At 43.5% G+C, this 24,965-nt stretch overlaps 1 pseudogene; it reads right to left on the reverse strand.

The window, feature by feature from the left end:
- Positions 1-10,400: 10,400 nt before the first annotated feature.
- Positions 10,401-24,509, reverse strand: LOC139389536 (leucine-rich repeat-containing protein 74A-like; annotated as a pseudogene).
- Between the last annotated feature and the right edge of the window lie 456 nt (positions 24,510-24,965).

Genomic DNA, 24,965 nt, shown 5'->3' on the forward strand with positions numbered 1-24,965 from the left:
AGGAAGGCCATAAAGATCATCAAGGACAACAACCACCCGAGCCACTGCCTGTTCACCACACTATCATCCAGAATGCGAGGTCAGTACAGGTGCATCAAAGCAGGGACCGAGAGACTGAAAAACAGCTTCTATCTCAAGGCCATACTGACTCAACTCCAGCCACTTTAATAATGGAAATTGATGCAAACAATGTATCACTAGCCACTTTAAACAATGCCACTTAATATAATGTTTACATACCCTACATTACTCATCTCATATGTATATGTATATACTGTACTCTATATCATCTACTGCATCTTGTCATCTTTATGTAATACATGTATCACTAGCCACTTTAAACTATGCCACTTTTATGTTTACATACCCTACAATACTCATCTCATATGTATATACTGTACTCTATACCATCTACTGCATCTTGCCTATGCCATTCTGTACCATCACTCATTCATATATCTTTATGTACATATTCTTTATCCCTTTACACTTGTGTGTATAAGGTAGTAGTTGTGGAATTGTTAGTTAGATTACTCGTTGGTTAGTACTGCATTATCGGAACTAGAAGCACAAGCATTTCTCTACAATCGTATTAACATCTGCTAACCATGTGTATGTGACAAATAACATTTGATTTGATTTGAGATGCCCTCAATCTCACACAAATCATCAAGAAACCTACCAGGTACAACCTTAAATCCGTAACCATGGGCACCCTCTTAGATATCATTCTGACCAACCTGCCCTCTAAATACACCTCTGCTGTCTTCAACCAGGATCTCAGTGATCACTGCCTCATTGCCTGTGTGCGTACTGGGTCCGCGGTCAAACAACCACCCCTCATCACTGTCAAACACTCCCTACAACACTTCCGCAAGCAGGCCTTTCTAATCGACCTGGCCCGGGTATCCTGGAAGGATATTGACCTCATCCCGTCAGTAGAGGATGCCTGGTTGTTCTTCAAAAGTGCTTTCCTTAAATAAGCATGCCCCATTCAAAAAATGGAGAACTAAGAACAGATATAGACCTTGGTTCACCACAGAATTGACTGCCCGTTCTGCATTAGCATTGAATAGCCCCCGCGATATGCAACTTTTCAGGGAAGTCAGGAACCAATATACTCAGTCAGTTAGGAAAGCTAAGGCCAGCTGTAGCACTAATTTCCAAATGTTTTGGGACACTGTAAAGTCCATGGAGAATAAGAGCACCTCCTCCCAGCTGCCCACTGCACTGAGGATAGGAAACACTGACACCACCGATAAATCTACGATAATCAATCATTCCATTAAGCATTTTTCCATGGCTGGTCATGCTTTCCACCTGGCTACCCCTACGCTGGCCAGAATCTCAGCACCCCCTGCAGCAACTTGACCCCCCCCCCCCCATGCTTCTCCTTAACCCAAATCCAGACAGCTGATGTTCTGAAAGAACTGCAAAATCTGGATCCCTACAAATCAGCTGGGCTAGACAATCTAGACCCTCTTTCTAAAATGATCAACTGAAATTGCTGCAACCAATTACTAAACTCTTTTTCGTATCGTCTGAGATCCCTAAAGATTGGAAAGCTGCCGCGGTCATCTCCCTCTTCAAAGGGCGAGACACTCTAGACCCAAACTGTTATAGACCTATATCCATCCTGCCCAGCCTTTCTAAAATCTTAGAAAGTCAAGTTAACAAACAGATCACCGACCATATCGAATCCCACCGTACCTTCTCCATTATGCAATCTGGTTTCCGAGATGGTCATGGGTGCACCTCAGCCACGCTCAAGGTCCTAAACGATATCATAACCGGCATCGATAGAAGACAGTACTGTGCAGCCGTCTTCATTGACCTGGCCAAGGCTTTCAACTCTGTCAATCACCGCATTCTTATCGGCAGACTCAATAGCCTTGGCTTCTAGAATGACTGCCTCGCCTGGTTCACCAACTACTTCTCGGATAGAGTTCAGTGTGTCAAATCGGAGGGCCTGATGTCCGGACCTCTGGCAGTCTCTATGGGGTTGCCACAGGGTTCAATACCAGCAGGTATATTGCGCGGGTCATCCCCAAAGCCAACTCTTCCTTTGGCTGTCTTTCCTTCCAGTTCTCTGCTGCCAATGACTGGAACGAATTTCAAAAATCTTTGAAGCTGGAGTCTTATGTCTCCCTCTCTAACTTTAAGCATCAGCTGTCTGAGAAGCTTACCGATCACTGTACCTGTACACAGCCAATCTGTAAATAGCACACCCGTCTACATCATCCCCATATTGTTACTTACCCTCTTGCTCTTTTGCACCCCAGTATCTTTACTTGCACATCTATCACTCCAGTACTAATGCTAAATTGGAATTATTTTCACCTCTAGGGCCTACTTATTGCCCAGCTCCCTACTCTTCTACATTTGCACACACTGTACCTAGATTTTTCTATTTTTCTTTTCTTTTGTGTTTTTGACTGTACGTTTGTTTTTGTGTAACTCTGTGTTGTTGTTTTTGTTGCACTGCTTTGCTTTATCTTGGCCAGGTCGCAGTTGTAAATTAAAACTTGTTCTCAAGTGGCCTACCTGGTTAAATAAAGGTGAAATAAATGAAATAAAAATTAAACACATGTGCATCTGTTGGTCACAGGTACCTTAAAATAAAGTTAGGGGCATGGATCAGAAAACTAGTCAGAATTTCCTTCACCATTTCCTTCATGCAGCGTGACACATCTCCTTCGCATAGAATTGATTAGGCTGCTGATTGTGGCTTGTGGGATGTTGTCCCACTCCTCTTTAATGGCTATGCGAAGTTGCTAAATATTGGCAGGTACTGGAACATGCTGTCGTACAGGTCACTCCAGAGCATCCCAAACATGCTCCAAGTGTGACATGTCTGGTGAGTATGCAGGCCATGGAAGAACTGGGACATTTTCAGCTTCCAGGAATTATGTACAGATCCTTGCAACATGAGACCGACCCGACCGTACGTTATCATGCTGAAACATGAGGTGATGGAGGCTGATGACTGGCATGACATTGGCCTCCAGGATCTTGTCACTGTACCTATGTGCATTAAAATTGCCATCGATAAAATGCAATTGTGCTCATTGTCCTGCCTATACCATAACCCCACCGTAACCAATGTTGACATCAGCAAATCTGCCTCATACAGTTGAAACCGAGATTCATCTGTGAAGAGCACACTTCTCCAGTGTGCCAGTGGCCATCGAAGGTGAGCATTTGTCCACTGAAGTCAGTTACGACGCTTAACTGCAGTCAGGTCAAGACCCTGGTGAGGACGACAAGCATGGAGTTGAGCTTCCCTGAGACGGTTTCTGACAATTTGTGCAGAAATTCTTTGGTTGTGCAAACCCTCAGCTGTCCGGGTGGCTGGTCTCAGATGATCCCGCTGATCACGAAGCCGGAGGTCCTGGGCATGTTGTCTGCGGCAGGTTGGACATACTGCAAAATTCTCAAAAACAACGTTGGAGGCGGCTTATGGTAGAGAAAGTAACATGTAATTATTTGACAACCGCTCTGGTGGACATTCCTGCAGTCAGCATGCCAATTGCTTGCTCCTTCAAAACTTGAGATATCTGTGGCATTGTGTTGTGTGACACAACTGCACATTTTACAGTGGCCTTTTATTGTCCCCAGCATTGTGCACCTGTGTAATGATCATGCTATTTAATCAGCTTCTTTTTCTTTTTCCACCTGTCAGGTGGATGGATTATTTGGGTAAAGGAGAAATGCCCACTAACAGAGATGTAAACACATTTGTGCACAACATTTGAGAGAAATAAGCTTTTATGTGTATGAAACATTTCTTGGATCTTTTATTTCAGTTCATGAAACATGAATTTCTGGGATCTTCTATTTCAGAACATGAAACATGGGATCAGCACTTTACATGTTGTGTTTATATTTTTGTTCAGTGTACAGTAGTTATGTGGCATATCTTAGACCAGCGAAATAGATCGAGATTAACTTCTCTCGCTAGCCAGCCAGCGTACCGGTACAAAAACTAGGGGTAAACAAACAGTGACGTAAGTATAATGCAACAGCTTTACTAGCTTTGCTGTCAGTGTTAGCAAGTTGGGTAAATTAGAGTGGCAGAATAAGTATCATGCAAACCATTTGATGTTTTGACAACCAAGTAATGCCTAGAGTGTGCAAAGCCATCATCAAGGAAAATGGTGGCTACTTTGAAGAATCTCAAATATTAAATATATTTTGATTTGTTTAACACTTTTTTGGTTACTACATGATTCCATGTGTTATTTCATCATTTTGATGTCTTAACTATTATTCTACAATGTAGAAAGTAGTACAAATAAAGAAAAACCCTTGAATGAGTAGGTGTGTCCAAACTTTTGACTGGTACTGTATATACTAGGCGGTGTCAGAGGAATACCCAAAAAAAGACTCCAGTCACCCAAGTAATAGACTGTTCTCTCTGCTACCACACGGTAAGTGGTACCGGAACGCCAAGTCTAGGTCCAAAAGGCTCCTTAACAGCTTTTACCCCCAAGCCATAAGACTGCAGAACAATTCATCAAATGGCCACCCAGACTATTTACATTGACACTCCCCCTCCTTTGTTTTTACACTGCTGCTTCTCGCTGTTTATTATCTATGCATAGTCACTTTACCCCTACCTACATGTACATCTTACCCCAACTAACCTGTACCCCTGCACATTGACTCGGTACCGGTACCCCCTGTTTATAGCCTCGTTATTGTTATTTTATTGTGTTACTTTTTATTTTATTTTTTAGCGGATCGCACCTTCAGGGGTTACCCGATTGTTACTGTGGGGGAGAGACAATAATACGTGTTTAGGGTTTGAGGCAAGCAAAATAAAAGCAAAATAAAACTGTTGCCTTTCAAATAATGTTCTTACATTCTGAAGTGATGGCATAGGTCTTTTAAAGTTTTGCAACAAAATTTCTGCAAATAAAGTCATGAGTTTAAATCCAAACCTTTCTGTTTTACTATGCTGTCTTTATTAGGAGCATCTGTTTAATAACTCTGAATGTTAGTTGAGAAAAGTGTATAAGCATAACAGGCAAAAAACCTTATATTGATGTCATCTTGAGTGTTGTTTTCTCATAGAGCCTCTCCTAAAGCTCCATCCTTCCCCAGACCATTATGAGACCGATTTAGATCACCTAATCAATCATTTAAACAAGATCAGAGAAATCAATATAAATGGGTTAACAATTATCATTGTGCTTTCCTTGGCCTCTGGCGTTCAAACGGTGAGGACTAGGTGCACTGGCGTAACACAGTTTCTCTGGCCCCCATTCCTAAGAAAGAATGAAATAAATTGAATATGTCAACCAGACAGCCACTCACAGCTGTCCAAGGTGTTGAAATGTGTATGCGGCTGCCTATCGAATCGAGGATATACTTTCTGTGGTGCCAGGGGATGTAGCCTATAGCTTTTCTTTAGCTAATGGATAAATGTTCATTGGAATGCCTATTTGGTCATAATTTTCTCATGTTAAGCCAAACATTTCATGAAGCTATACACAGTGTCGCAATGCTGTCATTTAGACTGCTGGTTGGCGACAATAATATAATTACTTGTTTAGTAATTAAAGTTCGACATTTAAATAATGCAGATTGTAAAATACATTTTTGATGCAATAGCATACTAATCAGCTACCAATTTATTTGAAAACAATTTACAACTGTCCTGTATAGCCTACCTGAACATGCATGACATGAGAAGTCCTCGCATACTCTCCCAGCTTGGATAGAAAGTTGTTTTGCGTTAAACCAGTCTATTAATGTCAAGTAATACAGTCAGTCAACCTTGGCGGCAGGTAGCCTAGTGGTTAGAGCATTGGGCCAGTAACCGAAAGGTTGCTAGATCAAATCCCCGAGCTGACAAGGTCGTTCTGCCCCTGAACATGGCAGTTAACCCACTAGGCCGTCATTGTAAGTAACAATTTGTTCTTAACTGACTTGCCTAGTTAAATAAAACAAATAAAAAAATAACACTAGCTCACTGGAGGTTGTTTCATTGTGCAGTGTAGCTATATTGTGCAGTGTAGCTATATTTAGCTGCTATTTACTATAGACTTTTTATAAAAAATTATACATTGTGCAGTTCTCCTGAAGTATTCGCTCTCTTTTGTTCTATGTGGAGGCCCATAGTAGCTACAGTATGTGACTGGCCCATAGTAGTAGCTACAGTATGTGACTGGCCCATAGTAGCTACAGTATGTGACTGGCCCATAGTAGCTACAGTATGTGACTGGCCCATAGTAGCTACCCAGACATTCTTTTCTGAGACATTGTGCATTATGTCCATTGCGCTGCACACAATTTAAACTTAGTCTTGAATGATGCATGTCAAGATATACCAGAGATATACCGACTGTTGATTTTGCTACCACACATCTCAAATGTCGGTTCACTAGTATGAACGAAATCGCAAACTGATTTTTTTGTTTGAGCCCTCAAGTACTGTTGTCCGCTAAAGGTAATAATCTGTTTGCATCTGCCAATTTACTGGCTGTCCAGTATCCAGACGACCTGTCCCCCAGAGCTTTCTTTCTGTAATGTGCTGAGGCCAGCAATTAAGGAGAATGAGAGGCTCAATTAAAGATGTTGCAGAATTGCTGTATTTGAATCACCACTGCCTTCTGCCCAGTTTCCCTGATGTTGCTATGGCAATCAAGCTGTGTTTAACCATCCCTGTAACTGTCTCTTCTGCGGAAAGATTGTTTTCTAAACTAAAACTGTCACGCCCCGATCTGTTTCACCTGTCCTTGTGCTTGTCTCCGACCCCACTCCAGGTGTCGCCCATCTTTCCCACTTATCCCCAGGGTATTTATACCTGTGTTTTCTGTCTGTCTGTGCCAGTTTGTCTTGTTCAAGTCAACCAGCGTTTTGGGTTTGACCAGTCCAATTCCAATTTGCAGACGAGGAGAGGGAGCCACTGTAGACTAATTGAGATGAAACGCAAGAGAGAGCAATACCCTCAGTGAAGACATTTCCATCACTATGATCAGAACTCCTTCCAAAACATGGTATTAACCGTTATAGATAAAGATGGCTCTCGATTTACCTAATGTGGCATTGAAGAAAGGTAATAACAGTGAATGTAAACCAATAAAATGTCAGTATATCTTGATTGACACAGTTAATCATTAGGGCGGAGAATTGCCAGGGACCTCACGATAAGATACTTAGGTACCGATACGATATGTATTGCAATTCTCACGATTTGGTTCTGTGGTTTTATTGTGATACGATGTTCCAAACACATTGCTCACCATCTGTCTGCTGCAGAGGGGCGAGAAAGAGCCATAATAAAACACCTTTTTTGCTCCCTATTTAGAACAAAGATGGAGAACAAGCTATGAAGGAAAAATACTGGAGTTTTGGTGCAGGTACAACCAACAAGCTCAAATATAACATTACCATGGAGATGGTTCCTTTCCCCCTACTTAAATGAAGCAATTGTCTCTGTTTCAATTATGGGATCTTGTCTGAAGCTGCACCATCTGGTTTGTCATTCACTCTCATCAGCACCAGAGGGTTTATGTCACAAATCTCATCCACGTCCTAATTGAGTAGACTTTTAATGAAGGAGATTTCTTGACCTTTGAATGCCACAATCTACTACAGAATCTGTGGTCTGTGGCTGCCTGCTCTGCATCAAAATGTCACTACTAGTGTGTGTGTGTGTGTGTGTGTGTGTGTGTGTGTGTGTGTGTGTGTGTGTGCGTGTGTTTTATACACTCAATGATCATCACTGACTGCAGTCTTTTCAGTTGTCTGCAACAGATATTATTAATGCTGAGAAACACGCTCACATTGAGGGATTGATTAGGAAATAGAGACCTTGAAATTTAAGAGATTCACTTTTGTTGTGCAGTTAGGGCGAGTTATAACAGATGACATCTGTTCATTTAACAGCCAAAGTGCTGGGAACTATGGTGGCTTGCGAAAGTATTTACCCTCCTTGGCATTTTTCCTTTTTTGTTGCCTTAAAACCTGGAATTAAAATGTATTTTTGGGGGGTTTGTGTCATTGTAAGGACTGTGGGTTGAAGAAGGTGAGGACCAAGGTGCAGCGTGATACGTGTTCATCTTTATTTATGAATTGAACACTGAATGAAAAAACAACAAAAAGAGAATGAACGAAACCGAAACAGTTCTGTCTGGTACAGAATACAAAAACAGAAAACAACTACCTACAAACACAGGTAGGAACAGAGTACCTAAGTATGGTTCTCAATCAGAGACAACGATTGACAACTGCCTCTGATTGGGAACCATACCAGGCCAAACACATAGAAATACAACACACAGAACAAAACATAGAATGAAAAACATAGAATGCCCACCCCAACTCACGCCCTGACCAAACCAAAATAGAGACATAAAAAAGGAACTAAGGTCAGGACGTGACAGTCATTTGATTTACACAACATGCCTACCACTTTGAAGATGCCAAATATTTTCATTGTGAAACAAACAAGAAATAAGACAAAAAACAGAGAACTTGAGCGTGCATAACTATTCACCCCCCCCAAAGTCAATACTTTGTAGAGCCACCTTTTGCAGCAATTACAGCTGCAAGTCTCTTGGGGTATGTCTCTATAAGCTTGGCACATCTAGCCACTGGGATTTTGCCCATTCTTCAAGAAAAAAAATCAAGTTGGATGGGTTCCACTGGTGTACAGAAATCTTTAAATCATACCACAGATTCTCAATTGGATTGAGGTCTGGGCTTTGACTAGGCCATTCAAAGACATTTAAATGTTTCCCCTTAAAGCACTTGAGTGTTGCTTTAGCAGTATGCTTAGGGTCATTGTCCTGCTGGAAGGCGGAAACAGGTTTCCCTCAATAATTTCCCTGTATTTAGCACCATCCATCATTCTTTCAATTCTGACCAGTTTCCCAGTACCTGCTGATGAAAAACATCCCCACAGCATGACGCTGCCACCACCATGCTTCACCGAAGTGATGGTGGCAGGTGGAGTACTGCAGAGATGGTTATCCTTCTGGAACGCCACCACCATGCTTCACTGTGGGGATGGTGTTCTCGGGGTGATGAGAGGTGTTGGGTTTGCGCCAGACATAGCGTTTTCCTTGATGGCCAAAAAGCTGCATTTTAAGTCTCATCTGACCAGAGTACTTTCTTTCAAATGTTTGGGGAGTCTCCCACATGCCTTTTGGCAAACACCAAATGTGTTTGCATATTTTTTTCCTTCAAGCAATGGCTTTTTTCTGGCCACCCTTCTGTAAAGCCCAGCTCGGTGGAGTGTACGGCTTAAAGTGGTCCTATGAACAGATACTCCAATATCCGCTGTGGAGCTTTGCAGCTCTTTCAGAGTTATCTTTGGTCTCTTTGTTGCCTCTCTGATTTAATGCCCTCCTTGCCTGGTCCTTGAGGTTTGGTGGCAGCCCTCTCTTGGCAAGTTTGTTGTGGTGCCATATTCTTTCCATTTTTTAATAATGGATTTAATGGTGCTTTGTGGGATGTTCAAAGTTTCAGATATTTTTTTATAACCCAACCCTGATCTGTACTTCTCCAGAACTTTGTCTCTGACCTGTTTGGAGTGCTCCTTGGTCTTCATGGTGCCGCTTGCTTGGTGGTGTTGCAGACTCTGGGGCCTTTCAGAACAGGTGTTATTTAACTAATTATGTGACTTCTGAAGGTAAATGTTATGTACTGAGATCATGTGACTCTTAGATTGCACACACGTGAACTTTATTTAACTAATTATGTGACTTCTGAAGGTAAATGTTTGCACCAGATCTTATTTAGGGGCTTCATAGCAAAGGGGGTAAATACATATGCACGCACCACTTTTCAATTAATTTTTAATTTGACATTTTTTGAAACAAGTTATTTTTTCCATTTCACTTCACCAATTTGGACTATGTTGTGTATGTCCATTACATGAAATCCAAATAAAAATTGATTTCAATTACAGGTTGTAATGCAACAAAATACGAAAAATACCAAGGGGGATGAATACTTTTGCAAGTGTAAACCAGAGGTGACTGTGGAGTGGAGACTGTAATCCAGTCTTCTTTATAACAGTCATTTCTTTATAACTGTGAGACTCGAACACATAATCTTGTTTTTTTACCCTTTTTTCTCCCCAATTGGTAATTACAGTCTTGTCTCATCGCTGCAACTCCCATACAATCTTGGGAGAGGCAAAGGTCGAGAGCCGTGCATCCTCTGAAACACAATCCAACCAAGCTGCACTGCTTCTTAACACAACACTTAACGAGACACACACACACACACACACACACACACACATACACACACACACACACACACACACACACACACACACACACACACACACACACACACACACACACACACACACACACACACACACACACACACACACACACACACACACAATGTATCCAAACCCTACCGGCTGCAACTCGTTAGTTGTGACTAAGAGCTAGTGTCTCCAGCTTGGGGTTGGAGGTCAGGTCTTGGGCCAGGTGCTGTGCATCCCTGTCAGGCAGCTGGTTCCTGGAGAGGCGAGACCAGGATGGTGTCCTCCAGAAGCATAATGGAAAGGGATCGGGTACTATGCTTCCCCAGTCTGTTCTCCCCCAGGTCAACCTCTGGCAGAGGAACACACTGAAGTCAAGCAAGGTGAGTTACAGTGGAGTTATAGCATTCTGTTTTGTCTGTTCCAGTCTTGATGTTTCTAGGGAAAATGGAGCTCCTTAATGCAATGGTAAAGACCTAACGTGATCTGAATTTAGCAGATATCTACGTGTATATCCCACAGTGGATCATTTTCTATCCTCTCCTTGTCAGCGGTTAACCTATTATTCTAATAGCAGTGTCATTAAGGCATTGGGCGTGACAGTTATTAGTTGTGCAATAAGGACAATTGGAATTGTGACGGTGAATATAATGATACACTCAGCGGTGGAACAATCTGACATATCGACTGCTGAGGGAATGAACGTCAGCAGGTAGACCCTTAAGGGCCAACCAGGGTCCTTTATGTAAAAATAACAACACTCGCTCTCCTCTCACTCCTCTCCCCTGGATCATGAACTGTGTGTGGCGCTAGCTAGACACTGACAATTTTAAATAGGGCCCTACTGTAGGTGTCGAGGCACAACCAGGGTGGCAGGGGGTGAGGGTGGCACACAGGTGTGTGTGGGTTGCACCCCCGCCCCCCTGAGCCCCCTGAGGCCCCGGAGCGGAGGTTGGAAGAGCACCCCCTGTGATGTAACAATTCTTCTTTAACATGGTGGCCCCGCCCACCCCTTCCATCCAATTATCTCTGAGGTTGAGCTTCAGCAGGGAAGCGTTGGTTACCAAGGGAACCACCGGCACTTTGGTGCCCTGTAGAACATATTTCACACAAAGTGAGATTATTTTGTTTGTTTTTCTATCTCTCTTTTTTCATGAAGAGAGAAGGATGTGCTCTCGAATGAAGCAAGTGGGCCGTGAGAGCAGGTGTCTGTCTGTCTGTTTTATTTCCTATTAGGAATGCACCTCACCCATCGTAAGGATGGCAGAATGACCTTGTTTTTATTGAAGGACCTCTTATTAGGCTTGAGCGGTATACCATATGGGTCTTTCTATAAATAATGGGGCCAATGTGTGACATAGGAATCAATGTTTGAAAATGGTTTGAAACAAAAATAAAAATGACTTTTATGCAGTTCCACATGTGTACTTAGAGGGGGAAAAAGTAAATATATGCAAATACAACATCGTAGGCCTAGGACTATGCATCCTTTAAGCAGAGTTCAACCAGACAACGGAAACTCAATGTTATACACTTGTATCATTTATATAATTGTACATATAGGGCCAAATGTGCAGAAAGGCCACTTTAGGAAAAAAATAATACATTTTAGGCCTTGCCAATGCACTGATATTCAAATTATTATAAAATATGTGAGAATAACGTGGACATTGCCTGAATAAATAGAGATGTTCTGTAGCCTGTGTAGCCGACGCAGGCACACATAATAAAGCCATGCAGGAAAATAACCTCACACTCAACATCAACAAAACGAAGGAGATGATTGTGGACTTTGGGAAACAGCAGAGGGAGCACCCCCCTATCCACATCGACGGGACAGTAGTGGAGAGGGTAGTAAGTTTTAAGTTCCTCTGCGTACACATCACGGACAAACTGAATTGGTCCACCCACACAGACAGCGTTGTGAAGAAGGCGCAGCAGCGCCACTTCAACCTCAGGAGGCTGAAGAAATTCGGCTTGTCACCAAAAGCACTCACAAACTTCTACAGATGCACAATCGAGAGCATCCTGTCGGGCTGTATCACCGCCTGGTACGGCAACTGCTCCGCCCACAACCATAAGGCTCTCCAGAAGGTAGTGAGGACTGCACAATGCATCGACCGCATTATCTACCAAGGGAATTCTCTTCGATTATAATCACAGCCGTATATATTCCCAGCCAAGCAGACACATCGATGGCCCTGAATGAACTTTATTTGACTCTATGTGAACTGGAAACCACATATCCTGAGGCTGCATTCATTGTAGATGGGGATTTTAACAAGGCTAATCTGAAAACAAGACTCCCTAAATTCTATCAGCATATCGATTGTGCAACCAGGGCTGGGAAAACTCTGCATCATTGTTATTCTAACTTCCCCCGCCTTCCTTTCGGAAAAGCTGAACACGACTCCATTTTGTTGCTTCCAGCCTACAGACAGAGACTAAAACAAGAAGCTTACGCACTCAGGTCTGTTCAACGCTGGTCTGGCCAATCTGATTCCACGCTTCAAGACTGCTTCGATCACGTGGATTGGGATATGTTCCTCATTGCGTCCAACAACAACATTGACAAATACGCTGATTCGGTGAGCGAGTTCATTAAAAAGTGCATCGGCGATGTTATACCCACAGTAACGATTAAAACATTCCCAAACCAGAAACCGTGGATTGATGGCAGCATTCGCGCGAAACTGAAAGCGCAAACCACTGCTTTTAACCAGGGCAAGGTGACCGGAAACATGACCGAATACAAACAGTGTAGTTATTCCCTCCGCAAGGCAATCAAACAAGCTAAGCGTCAGTATAGAGAGAAAGTAGAGTCGCAATTCAACTGCTCAGACAGAAGAGGTACGTATGTGGCAGGGTCTACAGTCAATCACGGATTACAAAAAGAAAACCAGCCCCGTCGCGGACCAGGATGTCTTGCTCCCAGACAGACTAAATAACTTCTTTGCTCGCTTTGAGGACAATACAGTGTCACTGACACGGCCCGCTACCAAAACCTGCGGACTCTCCTTCACTGCAGCCGACGTGAGTAAAACATTTAAACGTGTTAACCCTCACAACGCTGCAGACCCAGACGGCATCCCCAGCCGCGTCCTCAGAGCATGCTCAGACCAGCTGGCTGGTGTGTTTACAGACAAATTCAATCTCTCCCTATCCCAGTCTGCCCTCCCCACCTGCTTCAAGATGTCCACCATTGTTCCTGTACCCAAGAAAGCAAAGGTAACTGAACCAAATGACTAGTTCTGTTATCATGAAGTGCTTTGAGAGGCTAGTTAAGGATCATATCTCCTCTACCTTACCTGACACCCTAAACCCACTTCAATTTGCTTACCGCCCCAATAGATCCACAGACAATACAATCGCCATCGTACTGCACACTGCCCTATCCCATCTGGACATGAGAAATACCTACGTAAGAAGGCTGTTCATTGACTATAGCTCAGCATTCTCAGCATCTCATCATTAAGCTCGGGTTCCTGGATCTGAACCCCGCCCTGTGCAACTGGGTCCTGGTCTTACTGACGGGCCGCCAGGTGGTGAAGGTAGGTAACAACACCTCCATTTTGCTGATCCTCAACACAGGGACCCCACAAATGTGTGTGCTCAGCCCCCTCCTGTACTCACTGTTCACCCATGACTACGTGGCCATGCACGCCTCCAACTCAATCATCAAGTGTGCAGACGACACAACAGCAGTAGGCCTTATTACAAACAATGACGAGACAGTCTACATGGATTATGTGAGGGCCCTGGCAGAGTGGTGCCAGGAAAATAACCTCTCCCTCAACATCAACAAAATGAAGTATCTGATTGTGGACATCAGGAAACAGCAGAGGGAGCACCCCCCTATCCACGTTGACGGGACCGCAGTGGAGAAGGTGGAAAGCGTCAAGGTCCTCGGCGTACACATCACTGACAATCTGAAATTGTCCATCCACACAGACAGTGTGGTGAAGAAGGCGCAACAGTGCCTCTTCAACCTCAAGAGGCTGAAGAAATTCAGCTTGGCCCCCTAGACCCGCACAAACTTTTACAGATGCACAATTGAGAGCATCCTATAGGATGTATCACTGCCTGGTACAGAAACTGCACGGCCCGCAACCGCAGGGCTCTCCAGAGGGTTGTGCGGTCTGCCCAACGCATTAATAGGGGCACACTGCCTGGCCTACAGGACACCGACTGCACCAATGTTACAGGGAGGCCAAAAAGATCATCAAGGACAACAACCACCTGAGCCACTGCCTGTTCACCCTGCTATCATCCAGAAGGCGAGGTCAGTACAGGTGCATCAAAGCTGCAACCTAGAGACTGATAAACAGCTTCTATCTCAAGGCCATCAAACTGTTAAATAGCCATCACTAGCCGGCTACCACCCGGTTTGTATTATAGTCAGTGCCACTCCGACATTGCTCGTCTTTTAGATTTGTATGTATTGTTGTGAATTGTTAGATACTACTGCACTGTTGGAGTTCGGAACACAAGCATTTCACTACACCTGCAATAACATCTGCTAAATATGTGTATGTGACTAATAAGATTTGATTTGAAACTGTGTCTGAAGTCTTAATAGCTGTCAAATCCTTACTTTGCTTGTTTCCTCAATTCGTTGCTTCCCTCTCAAAGCTCATTCGAGGAGGAGACCCAAGGGAGCATGAGGGAGAGACCGTGGAAGGGAACATTTTTACATTATTCAAACAGGGCACTGGCCTGGTCTGGTCTTAGACCGTGGTGCATCATGGCCAGAAAATAGATTACAGGGACCACATTGAATATTCTACACGCCTCCCTGTACCCAGTCTGGCCCGTTGGGTCATATACCTCCCTCACATCTACAACAGAACCAAGCAGACTCAAGACCTGGGTTCAAATACTGTTTGAAATCCTTTAAAATACTTCAGCTGGACTTGATTGAACTTGGTTGATGCAATGGAACCAATAGAATAGGCCCAACACTGCAATTCCCATCCACTGGGCACTTCAGACAGGCTAAAGCAAACTCTCAAACTATTTGAACGATTTCAAATAGTAGTTGAACACAGGTCTGACCCGGCCACACTTGTTTCACCATCAGAGCCCCTCACTATCAAAACAGTGAGTAAAAGGACTTGGCATTTCTGCATATCCCTCTGAGATGGCCTAGCTGTCAATGTGACTTTGGTCATTAAAGTCCCTTGCAGTTCATTTCACCACGTCTGGGGACTTGGTAGTGGATACTGGGTAATAGCTCATTCATGTACCAGATGAACTTTACTTATGGTGAAAGAAGCCTTGATACAATGCCTACATAAAGTCATTAAGATGCACAACAGGAATCTGTTGAGAATGGCGCCGGAGGGGAAAACTGCCGTCTTATCGGCTCTTAACCAACCATGCTATTTTGTTTGTTTTATTGCGTTGCACGCAACTTGTTTTCTAAATAATGTTGCTGCTACCGTTTCTTATGACCGAAAATAACTTCTGGACATCAGAACTGCGATTGCTCAACTCAAACTGGACGAAGAGTTCTTCGTCATTGAGTCAGACGGGAGGGATATAATACGGACACCCGACCCGGCCCAGATCCCTGTTATTCGCTGGAGGAAACACAGATTTTTTCAGAAAGAGATCAGGGTGCCTTGAGAGGATCAGGCGACGAGTGGAAAATCTGCCAATGCCTTCAGTCCTGCTAGCTAACTTTCAGTCGCATGAAAATAAGTGGGACTAACTGAAAGCATGTTTATCCTACCAACGGGACATTAAAAACTGTAATATCTTATGTTTATGTAAACAACAGCTGGTGTACGATATCTAAGGAAGTCTCGAGGTTTTGCTCGCCTGAGGTAAAGTATCTCATGATAAGCTGTAGACAACACTATCTACCTAGAGAGTTTTCATTTGTATTTTTCATAGCTGTCTACATACCACCATAGACCTATGCTGGTGTGGAGTATACCAGGAGGTGTCAGAGGAATGGCCCTATAAATTGTCAAAGACTCCAGCCACCCTAGTCATAGACTGTTCTCTCTGTTACCGCATGGCAAGCGGTACCAGAGAGCCAAGTCTAGGTCCAAGAGGCTCCTAAATATCTTCTACCCCCAAGCCATAAGACTCCTGAACAGCTAATCAAATTGCTACCCAGACTATTGGCATGTACACCCCCCCCCCCCCCCCCCCCCCCCCCGAAATTCTGCTTTCGACTTTCTGTTATTATCTATGCAAAATCACTTTAATATCTCTACCTACATGTACATATTACCTCAATTACATTGACACCGTTGCCCCCACACATTGACTCTGTACCGGTACCCCCTGTATATAGCCCCGCTATTGTTATTTACTGCTGCTCTTTAATAATTTGTTATTCTTGTCTCTTACTTTTTTAGGTATTTTGCATTATCTGTTAAGGGCTTGTAAGTAATAATTTCACTGTTGTATTCGGTGCAGGTCACAAATAAAATTTGAGGAGTGTGTGTGGGTGTTTGTTTCTGCATTTTTATCAGGAGGAAAAGCAGAGAGGAAGAGGAGGGGGAGGAAGTGGGGAGGGGAGGAGAGGGAAGGGAAGGGAGAGAGAGAGAAGTGAAAGTGTTAATGATGATGCTTCCTAGAGAGAGAAAACAGAAAGAGCATGTGAATGTCAGAAGATCGATCTATCAGAGATGAAACGGTTAATGACAAACGCATGACTCACATCAGCCATTTATTTTCCCCAAGACGAGAGACCGAGAGTGACAAACCACACACTCTGCCCCTTAGCTCTCCGACTGATGCCCTTTATCAGAACGTGTGATTCACCCAACTCTCTCTCTCATTCTCTATTTTAATAAGAACTCACAGCACTACAATGTGCTACCTGTTTCGTTCCACAAAATTAGTCCCTTTTGGGTAGTGTTTATTTCATGCAATTTTAACATTCTGTCACAAGGAGCACTTGCTCAACTTAATAAAAAACGTGTTTTCCCATCCCCTTCAAAAAAGACTACAGTAAGTGCCTATTACGTGACAAATAAAGTAGCAGGGTTGACCATAACAGGAAAGACGATTTCATCAGCCATCAGCCATGTGCTTGTGACCAGAGGAATGGAAACTTGTTGTTCACAACAGGGAGTGGCAATTGATTGAATGCATTTTTTAAAAATTGTTAAGACATTTCTAGACTGTCTATCTATGGGTAACAGGGTTGACGTGTTACGCTTGACCCACTCAGTTTTCCACCACAAAACACCAGAAAATGGCCCAAAAAAGAAGAACCTCATGTGCTTTCGTACTATGATTTGACTATCAAATCTAAACTATAAAAATAGTTTAAAATGAATGAAATGTAAAAAAAAAAAATGAAAGTTTAGTTCACGTAACAGGGTTGACCTTAAAATGAGGGACAGGTTTTTTTAATCTTAAATTGAATCACATTAAATAAATGATAATCTTATGATATTTATTTTTATATTTAATTGAACCTTTATTTAAATAGGCCAGTCAGTTAAGAACAAATTCTTATTTACAATGATGGCCTACCCAGGCCAAACCCCAACCAGGACGATGCTGGGCCTATTGCGCACCGCCCTATGTGATTCCCAATCCATCATTAAGCTCGAGGCCCTGGGTCTGAACCCTGCCTTGTGAAACTGGGTCCTGACTTCCTGACAGGTCGCCTCCAGGTGGTGAAGGTAGGAAACAACACCTCCTCTTCGCTGATCCTCAACACTGGAGCCCCACAAGGGTGCATGCTCAGCCCCCGGTGTGCCCGTCTTCACTGTTGATGTTGAGATGGTGTTTTGAGGGTACTATTTAATGAAGCTGCCAGTTGAGGACTTGTGAGGCGTCTGTTTCTCAAACTAGACACTCTAATGTACTTGCCCTCTTGCTCAGTTGTGCAAGGGTTTTCTAATTTAATTTTAATTTAATTTTTATTTAATTTAATGATAAATTCGCTTTTTAAAATGATCAACTTGGATTAGCTAACACAACGTGCCTTTGGAACACAATAATTATGGTTGATGTTAATAGAGGAGAGGATGCCTGTTCTTGAAAAGTAATTTCCTCACCGTCTAAGCATGCCCCTTTCAAAAAATGTAGAACTAAGAACAGATATAGCCTTTGGTTCACTCCAGACCTGACTGCCCTCGACCATCACAAACACATCCTGTGGCGGACTGCACTTGCATTGAATAGTCCCCGCGATATGCAACTTTTCAGGGATGTCCGGAACCAATACACGCAGTCAGTTAGGAAAGCAAAGGCTAGCTATTTCAAACAGAAATTTGCATCCTGTAGCATCCTGTAGAATGCCATTGTTGCAACCCCTATTACCAGTTTGTTCAACCTCTCTTTCGTATTGTCTGAGATTCCTAAATATTGGAAAGCTACCGCGGCCATCCCCCTCTTCAAGGGGGGTGACACTCTAGACCCAAACTGCTACAGACCTATATCCATCCTGCCCGGCCTTTCTAAAGTCTTTGAAAGCCAAGTTAACAAACAGATCAATGACCACTTTGAATCTCACCGTACCTTCTCCGCTATGCAATCTGGTTTCCGATCTGGTCACGGCTGCACTTCAGCCACGCTCAATGTACTAAACGATGTCATTACCGCCATGGATAAAAGACAATACTGTGCAGCTGTCTTCATCAACCTGGCCAAGGCTTTTGACTCTGTCAATCACCGTATTCTTATCGGCAGACTCGACAGACTTGGTTTCTCAAATGACTGCCTCGCCTGGTTCACCAGCTACTTCTCAGAGAGTTAAGTGTGTCAAATCGGAGGGCCTGTTGTCCGGACCTCTGGAAGTCTCTATGGGGGTACCACAGGGTTCAATTCTCGGGCTGCCTATTTTCTCTGTATATATCAACAATGTCGCTCATCCTGCGGGTGATTCCTTGATCCATCTCTAAGCAGACGACACCATTCTGTATACATCTGGCTCTTCTTTGGACACTGTGCTAACTAACCTCCAAACGAGCTTCAATGCCATACAACACTCCCTCCATGGCCTCCAACTGCTCTTAAACACTAGTAAAACTAAATGCATGCTCTTCAACCGATCGCTGCCCGCACCCGCCAGTCCGACTAGCATCACTACTCTGGACGGTTCTGACCTAGAATATGTGGACAACTACAAATACCTAGGTGTCTGGCTAGACTGTAAACTCTCATTCCAGACTCATATTAAGCATCTCCAATCCTTTACTCACGCTGCCAAACATACCCTCATAAAACTGAATATCGTACCGATCCTCGACTTTGGCGATGTCATTTACAAAATAGCTTCTAACACTCAACTCAGAAAACTGGATGCAGTTGATCACAGTGCCATCCGTTTTGTCACCAAAGCCCCATATACCACCCACCACTGCGACCTGTATGCTCCCGTCGGCTGGCCCTTGCTACATATTCGTCGCCAGACCCACTGGCACCAGGTCATCTATAAGTCTTTTCTAGGTAAATCTCCCTCTTATCTCAGCTCACTGGTCGCTCCAGCAGGTATATCTCACTGGTCATTCCCAATGCCAACACCTACTTTGGCCGCCTTTCCTTCCAGTTCTCTGCTGCCAATGACTGGAACAAATTGCAAAAATAACTGAAGCTGGAGACTTATATCTCCCTCACTAACTTTAAGCATCAGGTATCTGAGCAGCTTACTGATCGCTGCAGCTGTATACAGCCCATCTGTAATAAGCGCATCCAACTACCTACCTCATCCCCATATTGTTTTTATTTACTTTTTTGCTCTTTTGCACCCCAGTATCTCTACTTGCACATCCTCATCTGCACATCTATCACTCCAGTGTTAATTTGCTAAATTGTAATTACTTTGCTACTATGGCTTATTTATTGCCTTACCTCCTTACTCCATTTGCACACACTGTATATAGACTTTTCTATTGTGTTATTGACTGTACTTTTGTTTATTCCACGTGTAACTGTATTGTTTGTGTCACACTGCTTTGCTATATCTTGGCCAGGTCACAGATGGTTAAATAAATATCAAATAAAATAAATGTAAAAAATAACGGGTCTCGGTACGCCTATGTCGATATTCCATTACAAATCAGCCGTTTCCAGCTACAATAGTCATTTACAACATTAACAATGTCTACACTGTATTTCTGATCAATTTGATGTTATTTTAATGGACCAAAAAAACAATCCATTCCTTACTTAGATTTACGTGTGTTTTGGGTATATGTTGTGAAACTGTTAGATATTACTTAGATATTATTATTATTACTTAGATATTACTGCATTGTCGGAGCTAGAAGCACAAGCATTCCACTACACCCGCATCTAACATCTGCTAAACAAGTGTAATAAAATTTGATTTGATTTGAGAGAAGGCACAGAGGGAGATGTCAAAATGCTGAATTATGGCACTTTAGCAAATCTTTATTTATACAAAAATCTGATTTGTTGAATTTTCCATCTGGTCTGTAATAAAGGGTTCTTCATTTAATATAACAGGCTTTTAAAATCCAATATTGTTGCACAATTTCTATTTAAAATATTAAAGGGATGCAAAAAGGACTGATTTCATGTAACGACGCAACCGCCTGCCTCCCAGCTCCAAGTCAGTGTTATAGTTGTCATCTGCAACCCTTCCCCTCTCCTGTCAGTCTTCATCGACACCACTTCCACTGCCCTCTACTTCCTCCTCTTCCTCCCCCTCATCCTCCCTTCTCCCAGCCCTCTGTCACATCCCCCTCTGGGCTGGAGTGGCGACCGGACGCTGACCGGGTCACTGTCCTGCTGCAGGGTAGGGGGGAGACAGATGAAGGATCTAAGAAATGTTACACTGCTGTAATGTGACTGTGGAGTTTTGCTGTGTGTTCTCTGAGCCAGAGCCTGGTAGAGAGACATATAGAGTACCAGTCAAAAGTTTGAACACACTTACTCATTTCAGCGGTTATTTTTACTATTTTCTACATTGTAGAAGAATAGTGAAGACATCAAAACTATGAAATAACACATACGAAATCATGAAGCAACCACAAATGTGTTAAACAAATCTAAATATATTTTATATTTGAGATAGGATGACATCTATGAGGGTGCCCGTGTTAATTGATTTGGAGTTGTACCTGGTAGGTTCATTGCTAATTTGGGTGAGATTGACGGCATCAAGCTTAGATTGTAGGATGGCCGGGGTGTTAGGCATGTCCCAGTTTAGGTCACCTAGCAACACAAGCTCAGAAGATAGATGGGGGGCAATCAATTCACATATGGTATCGAGGGCACAGCTGAGGGCAGAGGGAGGTATATAACAAGCTGCAACAGTGAGAGACTTGTTTCTGGAAAGGTGAAGTAGAAGTAGAAGCTCAAATTGTTTGGGTACAGACTTGGTAATACAGAACTCTGCAGGCTATCTTTGCAGTAGATTGCAACACCCCCTTTGGCAGTTCTATCTTGTCGGAAAATGTTATAGTTAGCGATGGAGATTTCAGGATTTTTGGTGGTTTTCCTAAGCCAGGATTCAGACACGGCTAAGACATCTGGGTTGACTGAGTGTGCTAAAGCAGTGAGTAAAACAAACTAAGGGAGTAGGCTTCTTATGTTAACATGCATGAAATCAAGGCTTTTACGGTTACAGAAGTCAACAAATGAGAGCACCTGGGGAGAGGGACTGGAGCTTGGCACTGCAGGACCTGGATTAACCTCTACATCACCAGAGGAACAGAGGAGAAGTAGGATAAGGGTACGGCTAAATGCTATACGAACTGGCCGTCTAGCACGTTCGGAACAGAGAGTAAAAGGAGCAGGTTTCTGGGCACGATAGTATAGATTCAAGGCATAGTGTACAGACAAAGGTAAAGTAGGATGTGAGTACATTGGAGGTAAACCTAGGCATTGAGTAATGATGAGAGAGATATAGTCTCTAGAGACATTTAAACCAGGTGATGTCAACGCATACAGTATGTAGGAGATGGAACAACATGGTTGGTTAAGGCATATTGAGCAGGGCTAGATGCTCTACAGTGAAATAAGACAGTAATCACTAACCAGGACAGCAATGGACGAGGCATATTGATATTAGAGAGAGGCATGTGTAGCCAAGTGAACATATGGGTCCAGTGAGTGGTTGGGCTGACTAGGGACACGGCTATTCAGACAGTTAGCAGACCGATGCTAACAAGCTAACAGTTAGTAGGTCGGGGCTAATCAAGCTAGCAGTTAGCAGACCGGGGCAGGCAAGCTAGCAGTTAGCGGCCCGGGGCAGGCAAGCTAGCAGTTAGCAGACCGAGGCAAGCAAGCTGGCAGTTAGCAGATGGGGGTAAGTCTGTTTTTGCCTCCTTGTGCGGTGACGTCGATAGATCAGTCGTGGAATTAGTAGGGTTCCAAGTAGCTCTAGGTAGCTAGTAGGCCGCTGTTAGCAGAATGGGCCTTCAGCGGACGTCGTGCCCGAGGGGCCTGTTGGAATCTTCGGGCAGATTATGACGATTGCCGGGGTTCCGTGCCCCATACCGGCAGTAGAAGGGTTCAGAATATTGTAGCACGGGAGTGGGCTTTGGTGGTAGCACAAAACCCTGGCTGGGCTAGCTTCAGGCTAATTGGTGCTTGCTCCGGGATGGAAACAATAGCCAGGAGTGGTCACACGGGATTGCGGTTAGCTAGTTGCGAAGATCCAGATGAAAATGTTAAGAGTTTGCGGTAGGAATATGGGAACATTTCAAGAACTTTGAAAGTTTCTTCAAGTGCATTCGCAAAAACCAAGAAAAACAAAAAATCAAGCGCTACGATGAAACTGGCTCTCATGAAGACCACCACAGGAAATGAAGACCCAGAGTTAACTCTGCTGCAGAGGATAAGTTCATTAGAGTGCTTCACAGAGTTCAAGTAACAGACGCATCTCAACATCAACTGTTCAGAGGAGACTGTGTGAATCAGGCCTTCATGGTCGAATTGCTGCAAAGAAACCACAAATAAAATACACCAATAAGAAGAAGAGACTTGCTTGGGCCAAGCAACACTGGTCTGATGAATCCAAATTTTAGATTTTTGGTTCCAACTGCTGTGTCTTTGTGAGACGCAGAGTAGGTGAACAGATGATCTCTGCATGTGTGGTTCCCACAATGAAGCATAGAGGAGGTGTGATGGTGTGGGGGTGCTTTGATGGTGACACTGTCTGTGATTTATTTAGAATTCAAGGCACACTTAACCAGCATGACTACCACAGTATTCTGCAGCAATATGCCATCCCATCTGGTTTGCCTTTAGTGGGACTATCATTTGTTTTTCAACAGGACAATGGCCCAAAACACACCTCCAGGCTGTGTAAGGGCTATTTGAACAAGAAGGAGAGTGCTTGAGTGCTGCATCAGATGACCTGGCCTCCATAATCACCCGACCTCAACCCATTTGAGATAGTTTGGGATGAGTTGGACCACAGAGTGAAGCAAAAGCAGCCAACAAGTGCTCAGCATCGGAACGCCTTCAAAGCTGTTGAGAGCGCATTCCTCATGAAGCTGGTTGAGAGATTTTCAAGAGCGTGCAAAGCTGTCATGAAGGCAAAGGGTGGTTACTTTGAAGAATCTAAAATCAAAAATATATTTTCACTTGTTTAACACTTGTTTGGTTACTAAATGGTTCCATATGCATTGTTATCAAAGTCATCAAGTAGATAAGAGTACACAGGTTGTTTTTTAACCAGAGGGAGATATCAGTGACTTGCTTGTGGTGGTGGATATCCACAACAATGAACATATCAACAGTGCTTACTATTTTACCGGACTGTATAAAGATCCTTTCCAACAATCTCTTAAGTCTGTCTATCTGCCCACCTGCCTGCCTGTCGATGGTTTCCCTACTGAGAGCTGTCCTAGGTCTGCTGGGTGGTCTGGCTCCCTATCCCACGCAGCTGCTCGCTCTCACTCGCTCTCTCTTGCTCTGTCTCCGCGTCATCATCTTCCAGTACGGACGGCAGCAGGGACTCTTTACCCAACTTCTTCCCAACTACCACGGTTCCACCACAATGGTTCTACCACAATCTATTTTTCTTACCCAAAGAGATTATTTTCTACCTTTTTCTGTTTCCTTTTAAATTTACAAACAGATAGTTAAGCTATATCTGAGTGTTTTTTTTTGTGTGCTGATGATGTAGGTTCAATGTTGTTTAGAATGATAAAGTGACTGATGATGAAATCAGTGCAGGGGGCTTCTTAGCTTTCTCCTGTGCTCCACTGACTGCTTCCCCAACCTACATTATATATTCAAAAGTATGTGGGCTTCAAATTAGTGGATTCGGCTATTTCAGCCACACCCTTTGCTGAAAGGTGTATAAAATCGACCACACAACCATGCACTCTCCATAGACAAACATTAGCAGGAGAATTGTCTTACTGAAGAGTTCAGTGACTTTAAATGTGGCACCGTCACAGGTTGCCACCTTTCCAACAAGTCAGTTCGTCAAATTTCTGCCCGGCAAGAGCTGCCCCGGTCAACTGTAAGTGCTGTTATTGTGAGTAGCAACAACGGCTCAGCCACGAAGTGGTAGGCCACACAAGCTCACAGAGCGGGACCGTCTGTCCTCAGTTGCAAGACTCACTACCGAGTTCCAAACTGATTGAAATGCATTCCAACGTCAGCAAAATAACTGTTCGTCAGGAGCTTCATGAAAGGGGTTTTCATGGCCGAGCAGCCGCACACAAGCCTAAGATCACCATGTGCAATGTCAAGCGTCAGCTGGAGTGTTGTAAAGCTTGCCGCCATTGGACTCTGGAGCAGTGGAAACGCGTTCTCTGGAGTGATGAATCAC

This window comes from Oncorhynchus clarkii, chromosome 30, assembly GCF_045791955.1.
Source record: "Oncorhynchus clarkii lewisi isolate Uvic-CL-2024 chromosome 30, UVic_Ocla_1.0, whole genome shotgun sequence".
NCBI lineage: Eukaryota > Metazoa > Chordata > Actinopteri > Salmoniformes > Salmonidae > Oncorhynchus > Oncorhynchus clarkii.